This window comes from Hyperoodon ampullatus, assembly GCF_949752795.1.
Source record: "Hyperoodon ampullatus genome assembly, chromosome: 6".
Lineage (NCBI taxonomy): Eukaryota > Metazoa > Chordata > Mammalia > Artiodactyla > Ziphiidae > Hyperoodon > Hyperoodon ampullatus.
In genome coordinates, this window is record NC_136919.1 from 80,177,954 (window position 1) to 80,186,867 (window position 8,914).

An 8,914-nucleotide genomic window follows, 5' to 3' on the forward strand; every position below is an offset into this window, starting at 1 on the left:
AGAAGTCACTAAGCTGCCCTGAAGAACCCTGGAGAAGCTTTGGACTCAGAACTGGAAATCAGTTCAAGATGTCTAATAGCCAACTAGTAGGTATTCTAGAAAGACAAAGCACTCATGGTAGAGGGAGGGAATTGTTATAGAAATAACATCTCCAGAGCTAAAGGGAGATTTTTAAATTCAAACAGTCCATAAAAGCCAAGTCAGGAAATTTTAAAAAGGCTCGTATTTAGAGATATCATTGTGAAATCTTAGAACAATAAAGATTTAAAGTGGGAATTTACATCTATGAACCTTTACTTGAGGGTGTACTCCAGTAAAGAAAGGGTGAAAACCAAGAAAGGGGAAGATGTGGGATTGTTTAATAAATAATTTAACCTTACCCCACAAGAGGTCTGGTCTTTGTCACCAGCTTTTGGGAGGTAATCTCTAAACTCCTGGAATGTCATGCCTGATGGGGTGTTATTGTCTTCCTGGGAGCTTTGGGGCAGCCAAACTGTAATGGATGTGATTCAAGGTTGGGACTTTGAGTCACACCTTGAGGGCCTGGAGACTGGAGATTAAAATTGAGACTGGAGATTAAAATTGACCTTGAGGGCAGTCAGTCATGCCTATGTAATGGCGCCTGAGTAAAAACTAAATACTGAGGCTCTAATGAACTTCCCTGGTTGGCAAGCGTCTGTGCTTATTGTTAAAAATCAATACTGGAGAAGTAATTTGTCTTGACTCTATGGGGAAAGGACAATGGAAGCTCTGCACTGGGTATTTCCCCAGACTCTACTCTATGTATTTCCTCCCTTGGCTGACTTTAATCTGTATTCTTTCTCTGCAATAACTCTTAACCATGAATATAATAGCTTTCAGTGAGTTCTGTGAGTCCTTTTGGTGAATTATCAAAACTGAGTGTGATTTGGAGAACCCCTCAAACTTGCAGCCGATGTCATACGTGAGGGTGGTCCTATGTGGGTTGTGCTCCCTCTAACCTTGCAGTTGGTCTACCTCTTCTCAAGCATATATTATAGAAAAAAACTTGTTTAGGAGAATAATGAAATAATATCCAAGGATGTCATTTATGTAGTAGGCCAAGGAAGAAAACTGGTCTACTTTAGGACAGAGATTGGCAGGCCTACAAAAAATGTTTTCAAGGAAAAGAAAAGAATCGCTTTCAAATAATAGCTGCTGCTAATGAGAAGTTGCAGGATATTAGGATATGGTGGGAAAAGCCTATGAATCTTAAGAAGGTAAAAAAGAATAACCAGAAACTCTAACTAGATCAAAGCACTTTACCAGAACATCATGTTCCAAATATAAAACAATTTAACACATGATTATTTTTTCAACAATTGGTAAAATGTAACAGGAGACTCTAATCTTGGCACTAGTGTATTTTCCTTTGAGTAACACAAGGATAGTGACATCAGCAGCATAGGCAAGAGAATGTAATTTTTAGCACTTTCTAGCTCTATGACGAATAATGTAATGAATAGTTGTAATAATATAAAATTTGTTTATTGACTCATGAAAATTATGTTTGTAAATACAGAAGTGAATTGTAGACATAAAATGGTCATGCCATTTGGTTAATGGCACTAGGCAGCATTTATGTAATAATTAATGACAAATTCGTGACTAGTAAATATAAAATAAAATTTTCTTTGCAGTAAAAAAAAATTTGTTTATTGGTTATCAGCTTTTAAAATAAACCTATGCACAAAGCATGGAGGAGTTAATCTTGATTAAGAACAGAATATAAACACTCGGCTTTGATGATGTTAAAGTAAAGCTCTAGCTGACAGATGTTGGCAGATGAAAGGTAGGCACGGGAAGGGGAAGCAACTGTAAGGGTACGAACACCCTCATTTTACACAGTAAGGAGTCGAGAGAATCTGTTGAAAATTAACAAAAAAATTAAACATTGATGACAAAAATGACATTGCTGAGCATTGTAAAAGAGGATGCTCTATCTGGGAAAAGAAACCAACTTAAGCCACTCACACTGTACACAGAAGTATCAATTCTAGGTAAATTGTAGATCCTTTAACTATGAAAGGCAAAACAATAAAGCTTTAGAAGATAATATAGAAGAATAGATTCATGATCTCAACGTGAGAGAATGATTTTTAAACATACTGGACATTAAGAAGCACCAACCTTAAAGGTAAGGATTGATTAATTTGATTACAGTAAAATTAAGAATATTAAAAATAATTAAAATAGTAAAAAGACAAGCTGCAGGTTAGGAGATATCTGGAACACATATAATTAACAAAGTGCCTATATCCAGAATATATGAAGAACTCATACAACGCAGTAAGAAAATACAATTCAGTACAAAAATGGGCAAATAGACTCAACAGCCACTTTAAAACAGGAAATATCTACTAGGTCAAGAAACATATGATAAGGTGCCCAATCTCATTAGTCATCAGAGAAATGCAAATTAAAAATGAAAAGAGATGCTCCTACATATGCATCAGAATGGCTGAAATTAAAAAGACAAAATAGTGAGGATTGCCAAGGAAGTAGAGCACCTGGAATTCTTCTACAACTGCTGGTGGGAATGGAAACTAGTTTAACCAATTTAGAAAGTAGGTTGACTTTATTTACTAAAACTAAACATACTGTACTTGTGACCTAGCAATTCCTCTCTTAGGTGTATATCCAACTGAAATCTATGCCCATGTGTACCAGGAGACATGTATAAGAAAGTTTATAACAGCTTTATTCATATGCTTCAACATAGGAACAAGTTGAATGTCCATTGACAGGAGAATGTATTAATAAATTGTGGTATAATTATACAATGAAATACTATATAGCAATGAAAATGAACTACAACTGAATGCTACAATATACATGAATCTTATAAACATTATATTGAGCTAGAAAAGGCTAATGTAAAAGAATATATAATGCATAATTCCATTTATTTAAGACTCAAAAACAGGCCAGACTGTAATGTTGAGTGATGTATTCTTAGATAGCAAAAATGTAAAGCACCAAAACAAGAAAGTGAACACCAAAAAAATCAGGAGAGAGTTACATTTAAGGAAAAGGGAGCAAGCTGTGACATAGAAAGTATGGAGGGAGCTTCTGGGGCTGGTATTGCTCTTCTTGATCTGAGTAGCCAATGGATGTTTGCTTTAGAATACATCTATGCTTTATGACTTTCTGAATGTGTGACATATTTTACACACCAAACCAAAAAAAAAACCCCAAAAAGACTTAAATAAAAACAAATTCATGGTATAAGGAAATTATTTAAATTTTAAGATAATGAATAGTGAAACTAAAAATAGTGATATAATCCTGAAAATTGAGAGGTGTGGAGTCTTGTAATGAGCTCAGTTCTCCTCTGCAGTTACAGGAAGTTAATAAGAAAATCTCCAAATTGATAAACATATTATTTAGAAATAAGAACCAAAACAAGCTGTAAAAGTATTGTTTTCCATTCTGTATTTTCCATTTAAAAATAATGGATTATTTTATGCTTATGTTTATTAATTTTTTAACCAAAATCATCACATTATATTTACATTCTTATATTTTAAAAACATCTATATGACTGGACACCCAGATTATAAACAAATACATTTATTGACTGAGTTAACTTAATTTGAGGAGTTTTAATTTTTGAGTAAGTTATTTTATATTACCCTATATATTGATTAAAATTATTTTATGTATTCAATAAAATATTGTCAAAAATCCTTTCATTTCTCCGTGTAACTTTTCATATAACTTGTGAGAACGTTGAGAAGGATAGAAATAATGAGACAAGGATTTTTTGTTTTCATAGCCAAGTCTCACTTTTTGTACAGTTATTTAGGACTGATGGAAGAGTTAAGTTTGTATTTGTAAGATGACTTTTTATCTTTCCTGACTTCATTGCATTTTAAAGGCATCTGTATTAATAAATAACCATATCTGATGGCTTTCATAAACAGCTATCACCACCATCACCAACCAAAAACACAAAGAAAATGTCTACACCTCTACAAAAACCCAGCATTATGGATGCTTCTAAGAAGCAACCTAAGGAAACAATGTCCTCATTACCTATCATTTCAGGGGTGTTGCAGTGTATTTCGGTGGAAGCACAGCTTTTAATATCAAACATTCTCATTTTATCCTAGGACTTTTTAACAGTGAAGATAAGACAATTATAGATCATTTTAATTATCAGCTTAAGTGTATTTTGAGGTTACTGATAAACCATGCAAGAAAAAAGTTGCTTTTAATATAGGGAATGTATTTATTTTTTAATTCTTTGATTGTATTTACTTTTTATGGATTAGTTTTTATTAAAAAGAAGTAGAGTTAGTCTGAAAAAAGTATGTAAAATATTCTTTCCAAAAATGCCTTATTAAAAAACGTTTTTCAAAAAGTAGTATAAAATAGACAAGTATTCTTCCAATATTAAAAGAAAAGAAATTTGCAAGTTGTGGTTTTACTCTATTAAATTAACGTCTAAAAATATGCATTAAGCTCCAAGACCCTTGGACAGTGATACCATAACATTTATGATGAAATCAGAAATTTTTATAAAGAGGAAAAAAAATCTTTGGTCCAACGCAGTAGCTCTTTTTGCTAGCTAATGTAGAACTGATTGTGAGGAATCTGTTGTCTCAAGGCAGTTAAAAAGCATATTTATTATTCTTGTAAGTTTTCTTTTTATATTTTATTGTGTGCTTTACACTTGCTTTTTAGGCACGCATGTTGCGATATCTGGCTTCCTTTGCCTTTGGATTTTGGAACTATTTTGGCCTTGTTTCAATTGTAAGCTATCCATCTGATCGTAATGTGTCAGTACTTTTGAATATTTACAATAAAATGAATAAGGACACTCACTGCACTCATTTATGACATGGATGGGAGCCATCCAAATGCCCACTCTCGTTTCTGGTCACCTTGCCTCCGGTGTTCTGTTGTGTTTCAGCTTGCGGAGCTCACCTCTGTCCTTATTCAAAATTTTAATCCACATTTCCAAAGAATGGTCATCTTAGTGCACCTATGCTAAAAGCATTGATTAGGTCTTCTTTCTCTAAGAAGGCTGCACTTCAGGTATGGGATTTAGAAGATAACTAGTTCTAGGCATAAAGGTCAACCAATCTGTTTTTAAAGCAGGGTTGACAAATAACCAGCTGCAGGCACTAAGTTCAGCCTACAAGTGTGTACTCTAAAATCAGTTCTGAGTCATCTGCTCTGTATGTTTGGCACCCCTGTTTACAGCACATCTTGAGCCTTCTTATGTAGCAATGCTATTGGTAAATAGCCTACCCTTTATGACAGCATGGATGAGAAAAGGACAACCTGATCTTGGTTGATAAAATGTGCACCTTATATGTGGTGAAGGGATATTTTGTAAAGTCTCATGCAGTTATTTAAAATGCCTCTGTGTGTGTATGTGTTTGTGTGTGTGTTCACACACTTGCTTTATGTGCTATGTAATGATTCATGTTCTAAGAGGGTGTGTTTTTCTCTCTTAGAGAGCTGGCAGCCAGCCTGCCCTCTAAGAAATGGGAAATTTCTTGAGCTAATTTGGAAATGCAGTCTATGTGTTTATACCACAAAGCTATAACTCTTTGTCCAGACAGCACTGCCAATTATCTATGATATTTCTATTCAGTATAAACTTTAAAAAAAGCCAGATCTTTTTATTAGCCTGTTTTGCATATAAGTTTTTAGGATAATTGTCTATTAATATCACTTCTAAAGCAGAAAGGAGTTATTTAAAGGGATGACCTGATTGTCTTGATAAAGAAAATAATAGAGCTACAGTCCATTTTCTGAAAATTTGGTCTTGAGTTTGAGTGTGGGCTGGAAGGTAAAAACTTTTGGATTAAATTCCAAACTCTAGGACAATAGGATTTAGGCCAAATAATTTACTCTTTCTATATCTTTGCTTTCCAATCTGTTAATCAGGAATCAAAACATTTACTTATCTCCTTACAGGAAAATAAAACATTGGTAAACAAAAATGCATTTTCTCTGTTTGAAGGGATAAGCCATGCACCATTTTTCAGTGTGCTCCTTCCTTCTGGCACTAGTAGACTCCCTTGTGGTCATCACATTTCTCACTGGCAAGAAAAAGGCCTATCGCTGTGATGAGAATCCAGAGAGAAGTTCTGTGCCATGTATAGCTTAGTTAACCAGGAAACAGGCAAAATTAAGACAGATTTTGTGAAAATTCTGTTTTGTGTTTTCTGAACTAGGAGAAGGCACAATTTTCTCAGAGGGCAGAAATACGCAGGAACAGGCTAGAATGACCTGTTAGGAGAATGACAAATAGAGAGGGTGGAGAGGTGGTGACATTTACTTTTCTGAGGGTCTTAAACAGACAAATAAAAACATGCAAAAAAATATGGTTCACAGATAAAGGCAGGAGGATTGTTTTTGTCACTTTTTTATAGGTTCTTTTAATTTACAACAGGCTTGTGTGAGTTATTAGGTCTGCCACCTAATAACTTAGGGTGTCAGTCTATGTGCCAAGCTGTTTACTATGTGTTGGGAACTCAAAAATGAATAATAAACAATTTTTTGCACTCAAGGTCTTCTTAGCCTCCCTGGGAGAGAAATACTTACAAATAATTACAATAATATGTGATAAGTGCTAGACTAGTGGCAAAAACACATGCTATGATTACAAATTTTGCCTGGGGTGGTTGGGACTGAAAAGGGAATATCTGCATTGGACCTTGAAGAATGAGAGGGAGTTAGGCAGAGGAGACCATTTTAGGCAGAGGACAGAGCATGAAAGGAGGTTGGAGAAGAGGATGTCAGTGGAATGTGGGGATATTTTAGAGAGGAGAGAGTAAGTGTTTGAGGGTCAGAGAGCCCCAGGTTGGTAACTCTGCTAGGTGGTCATTCACTGGCTGTGTGATTTAGGGCACATTGCTTAGCCTCTCTGAGCCTCGGTTGCTACATCTATACATTATTATGTATCGTGTAGGGTTGTTGTGAGAATGCAATGAAACAATAAATGTAAAGGACCTAGAACAGTACAAGGACAGAGTAAATGTTCAGTAAATGGTCACTATTGTTTCATCTTTTAAAATGAGCTGCAGCTGCTGCTCTGGAACTGCAAATTGTTCAGAATATCATGGGCTTATTCTGGGAGGGGCTTCTCAACATAAATCATCCATAAAATGGAAATAATACCTACTTTCAGGGTTGTTTAAAAGAGTTAATATTAAATACAGGCCCAATAATGGTACTCAATAAACAGTAGTTATTATCATTAAAATTTTAATAACACTTCTCTTTCAAAGGCCAAAGTATATGTACATTTCCACACTCATACTGAAGAAATTGTGAACTTTTGTGTGTGCACAGAATTGTGAATTTTTGTGGTTTAGCACCTTCTGCTAAACCAGAGGCAGAAAATCACTTTTGAAAGTATGTTATTTCCCCCCATAGGTAATGTGGCATATTAATGAACATGTTTTATATATGAGCTGGCATAATCATCAAACCATGTTTGTTTTTCCATTTCTGTGTCCCAGTGCTCATCATGGTACCAGGCACTGGTATTTAAGTAAATACTTAAAAAAATACTTGCTACATGAATTAGTTGGTAACTCTCTAGCTGGTTCTCTCAAACATATATTTTTTTTAAACAGAGGAAAACAATTTTAGGTCTTGAAATTGCCTTTTGAAAATGAAGTTCCCAAACCATTTGAACATTGAACACATACAAATGCATATGATATCAGCTTGTGGAGAGGATCATGCTGCTCCAAAATCTTTGTTTGCCTGGAGGTTGCATTGGTCCAACCTGTAATTATAATTGTAAAGTTATTATATCCATGATTATTATTATGACATTCCTAATAAGTATTTTTGTAGAGGTCAACCTAATGTTATATCAATAAACCAGGCCTAGAGTATCTTATGTGTTCATACTTCTTCTTCCTAGTACTATATTTATATATCAGAAATGGTAGAAAATCCAGCACTTTTTAGTTTCCTGAGGAACCCTCCTTACCTTTTACTCTACCCAATTGCACAATGCTTCTGAGATGTTACATTTCCACTGTTTTTTCCAGTTTTTTTAATTATGAGCCCAATTTATTTTTTTAAATTTATTTCAAAAAAGTTTTACTGAAATGTTCTTTCCAGTTTTAATTATGAGCATTCATAATAATGGAAATGTAGGCTGGCTCAAGCTTGTGAAAATGACACTCTCTGACTTAAAATGCTGGTTTGTAGAGGGAAAAATCAGCATGGATGCATTAGATGCACTAGAACTTTCTTATCACATTAAGCACCTATAGCCTCAGAGTACCACTTATCTCTCCCACCAGCTTCTAAGCAGAACTGGACCCAAGTCATGTAGCCACACAGAGTCACTTCTGTCTTACTTCTGAAGGGATGCAAGAAAGAGAATTCACAACTTGCCTTGAAAATCTATCTGTTCTTTAAGAACTTATTATTTGGCTCACATTTTGAAAAAATTGTAATGTTACAAATTTAGCTTAGGTCCTCTTCTTTGTTCCTCAGTAGAAAGGAAAGAAAATATATTTAACCAACACTCTTTTTGTTGTAATCAGTTATTTGGCCTAGATTTAGAATCCTTCAGCTTGTAGAGACTTTGAAAATATATTCATTTATAAATTTGAAAACTAGGGAGATAAGATGGGAGTTTACACTCTGGAATTTTAAGAGCCTCTCTAGCTTGTTCCCAAATTTGTCCTTACTTTTAGTTGAGACATTTGATATTTTAGGCACTGCCTTTAGGACTCAGCCATCACAAATCTGGGGCCTACATTTTCAGTTGTTCTTTTTTTTTTTTTTTTTTGCAGCACACGGGCCTCTCACTGCTGTGGCCTCTCACTGCTGGGGCCTCTCCCGTTGCGGAGCACAGGCTCAGCGGCCATGGCTCACGGGCCCAGCCGCTCCGCGGCATGTGGGATCT